Below are 10554 nucleotides of genomic sequence, written 5' to 3'. Positions count from 1 at the left end.
CCCTTGGACATTTCTCACAAAAGGAAAGTAAGGGAAAGAGTCACTATTAACAAAGAACATTTTCATCCAACTAATTGTTTACTTATTTGTGCAATGAAGGTTTGTTGAGTGTGCCCTATGATTGAAGCCCTAGGCACCATGTTTGATTCTTCCTCTTGACCCAGGAGAAGAGAAAAGCTCTACAAGACAGCCAATTCCTTCACCAATTTAGTCTTTCTATTCTTCCAAATGGTCTAATATCAATGGGAAAAACTGACATCTGGCTCTGCAGCTTGTGGGAGCAAAGTCAGATAATGAGTGGAGTTTGGATAATGAATGGGCCTTCCTGGCTTCAGCTTTTGTGCTGGCTTAACTGGCTCATGAAATCATTTTACAGTCTCTTCCATGTCTTACACTAGGGAAAATGATACATGACTGCCTGAGTATCCAAGGAGTATCCACAATATCCAGTGTCTAAGGAGTATCTATGATACACGGTATTCCTGAGTGGCAAAGAGAAATGGAGGAGAGAGATCAAAACATGAGTAGGAAAGAGTGCTATGGTCAGTGGGTCAGTATATCCAGCAGGAATCCCAACTTATTTTTAGCTGTGGATTTACCAAGTTCTAAAATAGGGAGTAGCTATACCCTGAGAAAAGTCTATACCTGAGAAAAGGACTTTCATCTCAGTGCAGACCCACTGAATCCTTTGTATTGGTTTCTGTGTTTACAACTCAAATCCCCAACAGAGTTGACAGGAAAGTACATATATATTTACATGAGCTAAATGATAATGGTGGACTATCACTCACTAACTCACAATTTTGGGCAAAGCATTTAACATCTTCATCTTTTTTTATTCACTCACTTGCTCACTCATTCATTCATTTAACTAACAATTTCTGACATCTTGCTACGTATCCAGGCTAAGGCAGTGAAACAAAAGATGCCTCAGAGAGCATGACATGCTAGTGAGGGAGACAGTAAAAAAAAAAAAAAAAATCCAATAAATAAACAAATAAAACAATTGCAAGAAGTATTATGAAGAAAACAAGGAGCCAAGATGGAGAAAAATGTACTTGCATTGGATAAGGTAATTAGGGAGAACCTGTTTATAGAGGTGCCATTATCTTAGGAATAATAATACATTTATGCATAAAATTGGGATAGCAATGCAGTCTTCATTAGACCATGGTGAGGCTTAATTAGATGATGCATGTAATACCTTTGATTTAGTGCCTGAGCAATAGAAAATGTTCAATAAATATTTATTATTACTTCTTCTATCCTGGACTAGACTTAGCATACAGAGTTAGTTCATAGTATTTAGTACATAGTACTTGCCACACGGCTTTGTACCTAGTAGGGCTGCAGATGGGTTGTGAAGAAAGCATGTTGGCATGATGCTCCCCCCACTCCATTGCCGTTCACTATCTCTGTCAGCATCAAGGGGGCTAAAATTGCTCTCTCAGGCACGTGCATATAACTGCAAGGAATATATCACCCTCTGGACCCCCAGAGTAGGTCCCTGAAGGATAATATTGTTCCAGGCAGAAATCAACTGAAACTTGGTGCTGATTTGTGCTGCAGTTGTTCATAGTATAAACAGAAGCTGCCAGGTCTGTCCACTCAGCACTTCTTTCCAGGCGCAGAAAAAAAAAAAAAAAAAGGTTTTCTTTTTTAACCGAAAGATAGAAGAAGGGCATTTCAGTGCAGGTTGCTGCTCTTTATAACATAAACTGCTCAGCCCGGGGAATTGAAATGGATGAAGCATATGCAAAGTCAAACAATGAATTGGAGTAAAAAAAAAATGATAAAGGAAAAAATCCTTTTTTTTTAATCCATAGTGATGTTTGCTTGACTTCAACGTTGATCAAGGTACCAAACTAATTGATATGGAACACTTGGGAAAGGGCAGCAGAACCTCTGAGATCTCACAGAGGATATAATAGGATTTCTTGTTTTTAATTTATTTGTAAAATAAAATTTCTATTGGATACTAATTGTAGGAATTTCTGGGACCACCACTGATATACAGGAGAAGTGAACTACCAGTATTTGTCAGCCCCCTAGATGAACTTGGAGACACTACTTCCATCCTTGAGAATGGTACGTTAGTCAAATTATTGATGGAGGTGATCACGGAAAAGGGAGAACATACACCGAGAAGCAGACAATTCCATTTTAGAATCCAGGCCATCACTTGTAGATCTGAGCCAGTCATTTATGTCCACTGTGCTTCTTGATTGCTGTACCACAAAAAGATGAGTCTTGTATTGCCAGCTAGTATAACTCTCAGCCCTTTGAGGCCTGGGGTAACCATGGCCCTGAGCAGTAGTTGTCAGTTTATGACTCTTCCAGCACAGCCTTCAGGTGCTCTGACAGGCATGTCACAGTCCTGCAGGTGGCTGATGGCATGAGCGTATCTGCAATGTACCATAGCCAAGAAGGTACTCCTTGCATCTACCAATTTCTTGTCCCAGAGGCTCAGGAATGTGATTGTGTGATCCATGTCTAGGCTGAATGTGTGAGCTAGGGAAGCAGAGAAGCCAGGTGGGACTCCTGCAAGGCACAGTGCAGAAGGCGGTCCTGCACCTCTTCATATACACCTTATCCTTAAACCCCCTGAATGGAGTCCACGTCAGGGGCAGGGCCTGGGCTCTGCACTGCATGCAGTTTGCATGCTCAAGGCACTTTCTTTTTGAAATACTTGAGATGAAAAGGTTTGACTGGATAGAAATCCATTCTCATTATCAAGAAATTTCAACATTTACATCAGTCAAAGAAAATATAAAAGAAGAGCTCTTAGATTCTTTAAAGATAATTTCAACCGTTGTAAATTTTTGAATGGCTGTAAAAAAATGGTTTTAAATTTTTTATCACCTACTTGTGCGAACAAAGTTTCTCATCAATGGTGACTATCAAGAATTTGAAGAGATCATTAAAAAGACTTGATCGGGACTTGCTCATAGCCATTTCAAACATAAAACTTAGTGTAAAATAGTTATGTGCATGGAAGCAAGCTCAACTTTCTCATTAAAAATTTTGGAAAAAATTTATTTTGAGCTTTTATATAAATTCAATATTTAATATCCATCTCTAATGCTCTGTATTTTATTTTTATTATCATCATCATAAAAGACAAAGAAAATGTAGTAAATGTTTTCATCTAATTCATAGAGATGTCCTCAGGTCCCTTCCAATTTATTCCAGTGTGGTATACAAATATTAATCAGAACACCTGAATGCTAAGGGTGGTGTCTTAGTTCATTTTGTGCTGCTAAAACAGAGTACCTGAGACTGGGTTGTATATTTTTAAAAAAATTATTTTTCATTGTTCTGGAGGCTGAAAACTCCAAGATCACATCACCAGCAGATTAGGGCTTGGTCTCACTGCTTCCAAGTTGGTGCTTTGAAATCTGGGTCCTCTGTGGAAGGAACGTAGTGTCCTCACGTGACTGAAAAGCAGAAAAAAAAAAAAAGAACCCATTCCCACAGACCTACTTTATAGGGACATTAATCCTAACACCTCCCAATCGGACCCATCTTTCAATGATGTTATGTGAGAGATGAAGTTTCTGATACGTGAATTTTGGAGGGGACACTTTCTTTTTCTTTTTTAATTTTTTATTTGTTCTTTTTTAGTTATACATGACAGTAGAATGTATTTTGACATGTCATACATGCATGGGGTATAGCTTCCCATTTTTGTGGTTGTATATGATGTGGATTTACACTGGTTGTGTATTCATATATGAACATAGGAAAGTTATATCAGATTAATTCTACTGTCTTTCCCATTTCCATCCCTGGAAGAGACATTTTCAAACACAGCAACTGGTCAAAGAATGCTTTCCTTCTTTAGTGACCAAATCACACTAGCAACTTGGGCCTAAGTTCTTCCATATGTAAAATAACTGGATTAGATGAAGATGTTTTAATTATTTCAACTGCCAAGTTATTTTTAACATATTTTTTTCTATGGTCATGGCAAGGATTTCTTATGAGAATATATTTAGTAATTGATCAATGATTTTTGAATAACCTTAAAATGAAATGGTCTTGCTATAAACTGAAGAAAACTGGTATGCATCACACTGATGGTGGAATTGGGTACACTTTGTGCTAAAAACATTTATCAGCAAGGAAAGTTTAGCCAGCACCTTGCTTGACTCCAGAATTCTCCAGGTGCTATGCCAATGCCACAAGGCTATTTATTCGAGTTAAAACCCCTGTGAACTTTTTTTTTAAATTCCTTTAAGGTTGGAAACAGTTTGAAGGAAGCCGTGGTATATTATCCTTTCCCTTTGCATCAGAAAGCTCTGCTAATATGTCAATCACTTTTACACCCCAACATTTCTGCACATTGATTTTTAGCCATCTCTGTCCACATTTAAAAACAGTTATCTCAGATTGAGAATGAGGCCAAGGATTTGAAAGGCGAAAAGTACCTTTTAATCAATTCAGTTTGAGCCAGAATTCAACCTTATCCACCTTCTCCTCCCCAACCTCTTCTGCCCTTCAAAAGCAGACAATGCATTTTAAAAAATAAATGGAGTCAGATACATTTTATAGCCAAGAGCTGAACAAAGCTCCACTGAGTTCCCTAAAATCAACATGCTTTAAGAGGAGGTTCAGAAAAAGGCATTTTTAAGTGTTAGAAAACTTTGAAGCATTAAATCATCCAATTCAGAGAAAAGGATTTAAGATAACTGAGTATAAGTTATCTGATCAGATGGGCAGCTTTGGCACTGGCCCTTGAGTAGGTGAGTGTTGGCTCTTAATTGCCTGCAGTCACTCCTAAAGTTAGAAGTAGCCTGGAGAAGTCTGAGGAGGAGAAAAAGTTGAATTCTGTATCATGATTCGTCAGACATCCTCTCTGAGCAATGTAGCCAGTCTTTCTAGGAAGGTCAACCATCAAAAGCTACATAAAGAGATGACTAATGTTGTCAGCTCATTTCTTTCAAGGATTAGCATCAATTTCACAAAAATAAGCACCATGGGGTGGAAGCAAGAGTTGAAGTTTTGGTCTTTGGGTGAAGAAGATAAAGGAAAAGTCAGGAAATACTAAGGACTTAAAAACAATGGGGTCTCTTGGGTTCCTGCAGGAACTCAAGTTACATAAATGGACCTTTTAATAAAGATGAAAGACACCATAGAAAGCTGTCTGTAAAATGCAAGAGCCTATACTGTAAAACCAGAGGAAGGAAATCACATTCATTAAGTGCCATGTGTAGGGCAGGGGTAGGTGCCTTCACATCCTGCAAGATAAGTATAACCACTATATCATTCCCCTTTCCAGTCGGGAAGAGAACAGGACTAATAAAAAATTTACAAAATTAGTCATGGATAATACAACTGACGAATTATCAAAACCTGCTAAGCTCAGAATTGTTGCCTCGAGGCATCAATGTCATGGGTGTGTCCATCTCCTGGCCTAGATGATCTGAATTTCTCCAGTATCACAGCATCTTTCCTACTGGCTCCATTGAATCCCACAGTTACAGTTAAATCCTTAAAAATCATGGAATTTTGTTCTAAAAATTTCTGGTGGAAATCAAGTCACCCAAGGTCTGGGGAGGCTTAACTAGTTTTTAGGCATTTACCCAGAAGGAAAGTAATATTTAATGATCTCTCCCAGGAAGCCAAGATCAAGTCCCACAGGGTTGGTGATGTCTCCTTTGGGTTCTGGGACTGATGAGGGACCCATACCACTAAAATTATTTTTCTTGTGCAATTTTTGACTGCACACTCTTTGATTGATTCTTCATATGACAGTGTTGTGATATTATTAGAGAGAGTTAGAAAGATAACTTTATCCTTTAACAGTGTTAATCAAAATTTGTTAATTTATTATTGGTGGATTAGAAAAGCTCCTTTGAGCTTCAAACTTATTGATACGTGAACATCCCCTGCAGTTTCATTCCAAGAACAAGAAATGTCCCAAGAAGAGATGGAGTTCCCGAAAGTGAACCTTCTATTTCATAATGTGTCCAGGGCCATCTCGAGGTAGATTCATGGCATACTTAGAGAAGCTTAAAACTCAAGGTGTTTTCCAAGGCTCATGTGTCAGCTTCAGGAGAAGACAGCCACCCCAGCAAGGACACAAAGAATACCTATCAGCTCTGAGACCATTGCTCCCTTGCGTATGGTGGTCCTGGGGCTGGTGGCTGGGCTGGTGAACCTCGAAATACCTCTTCATCTCTCTGACACCTAATGACAACTTCTTGAACATCCTCGCTTACCTTTGCCTTCAGGGACAGGAATCTAAATCAGACCTGTGCCTAGGGACTGGGACAGGGGAGTAAGGGGCTGCCCGGCTGATCAGAGGGTTGACAGGCTCCAAAACATTTGGCTTAAGGCAAGAAACTGATGAGGAATTTACGGATATGGCATTGCCAATAAAAGACTGAAGTGAAAAGTCACCTTTTGAAATCATCAATAACCACATTTTGAGCAGCCATGCTAGAGGAAAAGCTGAATTACTTGTCTATCTTCTCTCTAGGAAATATTACAAAATCGTTACCATATAAAGAGGCAATCACAGATGAAGGCAGAGAGGTAGGGAAACAATCTTTAGAATTCTATTAGGCAATTAGTTACTAAAATCATAATGTGACTTTCCTGATGCTTTTAAAACTCTGGTATTTGTCAGTTTTATAAAATTTCTGATGATAATGTGATTATGTATTCATTCAAAATAAAATATTACTATTCATACCTGATTTTTTGTTCATCTTTTTGAATTCTTTTTTCTTTGGAGTGCCTCATAAATTTAAGATCCCATAACCTGGATTATTCCCTGATGTGAACCCTGAAACTTCTACTGGGGCCCCAAAGGCCATGCCCAGCATCCTCATATCCTTGAAGCTGCTGCCTCTGCCTACTGTGATGTTAGGAAAAGGTTCAGTTTCATAGAAAGAATACGATGACTGGAGTGGTACTTCAATTTTATTTCCAAATTAACCTTGTTCTAATTACATGCCCCTATGATACTCAGTAAATAAGAGCCCCTGCTCACATAATGGGGGTGTCTTGCATGAGTATTATAGTGGTGATGTTAAAATCTTTGTAGAAGGAAAGGAGGAAAGCCACTGCAGCCAGGCTTTGCACCTTCCCCTGGACAGCAATGAACTGTCAAAAACTACTGCTAGCAATGTGGTAAAGTTTTACCCCCTTATTATACTGTTCCCATATCACCTTGAGACAAATTGAAAATTTGTTCCGTAAGTGCTGTTGTCGGTAGTGATAATGGGTTTCCTTTTCTTATTTTTAATAATGTGGAAGAAGTAGAAATACTTGTCTCTCTTCGGCTCCCATTTCTCTGTTATCTCACTCCACCCTTCCTCTTCCACATTCTCATTGGCCTCCCACCCCCTCAATAACCTGAGGCCTGCCACTGCCCTCCACTTCCTGTCAGATGCTGACCCAGCCCATCGTCCTCCGCTACCTCTTCCAGAGACTTATGAACATAGCCTGAAAGTGTGAGATGTGAGTTGGTGGAAGACTAACCGAACGGGAGCCTTAGATAGCAATGGAGTCAACAATCCTTTTGTGTTCCTCACTGACACATGAAGAAGAAAATCCTGATCTGTATCCTTTTCCTCACCACCCCCAGCTTCTTTTGTCTTCTGAAATATACAGAAAATGAGCAAATGAAAACAGGGGAAATAATCCATAAAGTCAATGGCTAATCAACCACACTTTAGTATCTAAGATAGGAGAATAACACCCTCAAAGGTGTCATCAACCAGCACATAGGGCAATGAGTGGTCCCATTTGGAAATTTCTGTGTCTCTATAAATGTGTTACTCAAGGTAAATCACCAGTCTGTCTAGTCACATTTGTTAACAATGCATGTAACTTCTTAACAGCATCTCAAAAGCATACTTACTCTCAATTTCGCTTCTCATTCGTTTTTATGATGCTAGAGAAATTCAGATTATATAGGCTTTCTTTGTGCTGAGATGGTAATTTTATATCACTGTAGATTAATAGCATTTTTAGTGATATTTGGTATCACTCATTTGTCTCCTATGGTCGTAAAGATATATATTTTTTCTAATTTGGCTTTGCCAACAAATAAAAAATAAAGAGTCTTTTTCTGTTGAATGAGCGAAAAAGTCATTCTGATCATGAAGAATTATTCTTTTTTAACATACCCACAATCCACCATCTAATTGTTTTTGTTATTGCAGCAATACAGTTTCTGCAAGTGTGTGTGTGTGTGTGTGTGTGTGTGTGTGTGTGTACACACGCCTGTGTGCATGATACAGTTTGGCCTGCAGAACAATTTCTCCTTGTTGTCACTTGATCTTCACCTTGAGTCCTGTTTGCTAAACAACCAGTTTATCTAAGTAGAGCCTTCCATCTAGGAATCCCAGTTTAGGAAGACTTAAACACCCCCTACCTTTCCCTTCCTCTCCCTGGATTCTAAGGTTTGTAGATATCTTTACTTTGTGAGCATACTGATATTTCTAGAATCCTGTTGTGGGAACTGGTTGTGCAGTGCTCACTTGGAACAACTACCCATTCCAGGGATGGTTATTATGGAACAGAAAAGCAGTCAGACTCGGTTTAGCTATCAGCTTTTAAGAGCTTCCTCCATCTGCTAAAATGTGCACTGCAAAGTTGCACATAAAATGCTGATTAGTACCTCAGTGCAGATTCATATAATGATCCACTCTCTCTTGGTTTACATCACACCCTCCTAAGTACCTATTCACCTGTTCTATTGGAAAATTTTAATCATCTCTCTGACATTAGCTTGGCAATTTCAGCGGCCACTTCACAATCTTTCAAAGTCTTTCTGCTCCATTTCATTCCTATTTCTTTTCTGCTTGTGTTAATTATTTTTGCAGCCAGCATACGTGTTTGTCAATAATACATTACATTTTCCATGTGTCAGTTCTTCAGCCCATCAAAGGGCCCTGCTTTTTACATTCTGAATCTATTTTCCCCTTTCCCGACTCAGCTCATTTTGCTCTGGGCCTGCCTTCCTACTCCTCATTCCAAATCCAATGGAAGTTGCATGAAACTTGGCAAATGCAAAGCAGTACCCAATTTAATTGGGTCTGGTTCTCCATAGAGCATTAAGTTGGGGCTTGCAACAGACTGCAAGTTGTCTAAAACTCCATGATTTCTTTGATGTCCCTACCTCTAGGATGTCCACTTCTGAAATGTGCCCAGGGTTTTCCAATCTAGCATAAAGGGCCAGGACATAAGTCCTGTGAGGCTTAAGGATCATAAAAATCTTTCTTGATTCCACTAACTCCATTCCTACATGGGATGCCTTTGATTAATGAAACAATTCTTCTCTTGATGGCCATTGAAAGCAATCTCTAGCATAGTGCTAAGACCATTCCAAAGCTCTACAAATACACAATTGACAGTTGCGTAAAGAGCTTTGGACTCACAAACTTCATAGACTGCCCATGGGGGAACAGGGGTTGGGGAATGTGTTGTTCATGTTTAAAAAAATCAATGCTGTTCTTCTTTCTGTCCCCAAATAACTCATTCTTGGGAATTTCTAATGGCTACCATTTCCTTTTTCATGACTAATGTCAAGAGTACCTACAAGTTTTCATGATCCCAAGACTCTTTTGTGGTTACTTCTGAGAATTCACCAGCTAGTTCCCCCTCACAAGCCAAGGAAACACCATTTCCAGAGAACTCTGCTTCTCAGAATGAATGCTCCTTTGGTGAAGGGAAGTTTCTTTTCTTGTTTTGCTTTTGTTTCAGATTCCCTCGTGGATTACACACTTACTTCCTCTAGTAATCACCTGGTTCCTTGGGGAAACACTCAGGCTTTGACAGGAAGAAAAGGGATGCAGGCCTTGAGCCCATGGACGGAGAGATGACGCAGAGCTCCTCTGGTTTTTTCTGCCCTTTTGTTTACTTTTCTGCCCGAGTTCATTATTCATGTGCACTGGAATCATTCTGATGTGCTGCACAGTGACCCTGGTAAGAGTCCATTTCTGATTTCCTTCACTATGACCTTTACCTTCGTTAGTCAGCACCTTCTGATATGTTAAACTGCTTTCTATGGTTCATCCATGCCACAAAAGAATTCTGGAAATGGCTGGACAGAAAAGACAGAAGTGTGGGAATGTGTTAGGAAGAGTAAGAACACGAACTTTGAGTTCTGACTGGGAAACAATAGGCTCCTGCCTGTTTAAGGATTTTAGGTAATTCCATTTTTTGTCCTTGTTAGTTGTTTATTAGTAATCACTACAGATGAGCCTTTCATTCTAATTGTCCTACAAAGAACAATTGCTTTTTAGATGTTCCTTTTTATGTTCTTCCAGCAGTCAGACAAATAAACATAAATCGACATAGATTGACAAAGGTCTACTAAGTCATTCATTTCATTCATTGTTCCAATATTCACCTGATCATCACACCTACTGACAGAAAAATGCCGCCTGCTTCTCTCCATGAGGTGTCTTCTTTCTGTATTTCCTAGGTCTTCTTGCAAATATCTTTCTTGAACTTGAAGACCCCCTCTGGATATTGTTTTCCAGGATAACAGACCTCTAAGGGAGTCTTCACTGTGCAATGACAGGAAGATGAAAT

Source organism: Sciurus vulgaris, assembly GCF_902686455.1.
Source record: "Sciurus vulgaris genome assembly, chromosome: 3".
Classification (NCBI taxonomy): domain Eukaryota; kingdom Metazoa; phylum Chordata; class Mammalia; order Rodentia; family Sciuridae; genus Sciurus; species Sciurus vulgaris.
Note: the sequence above shows the minus strand (reverse complement) of the source record.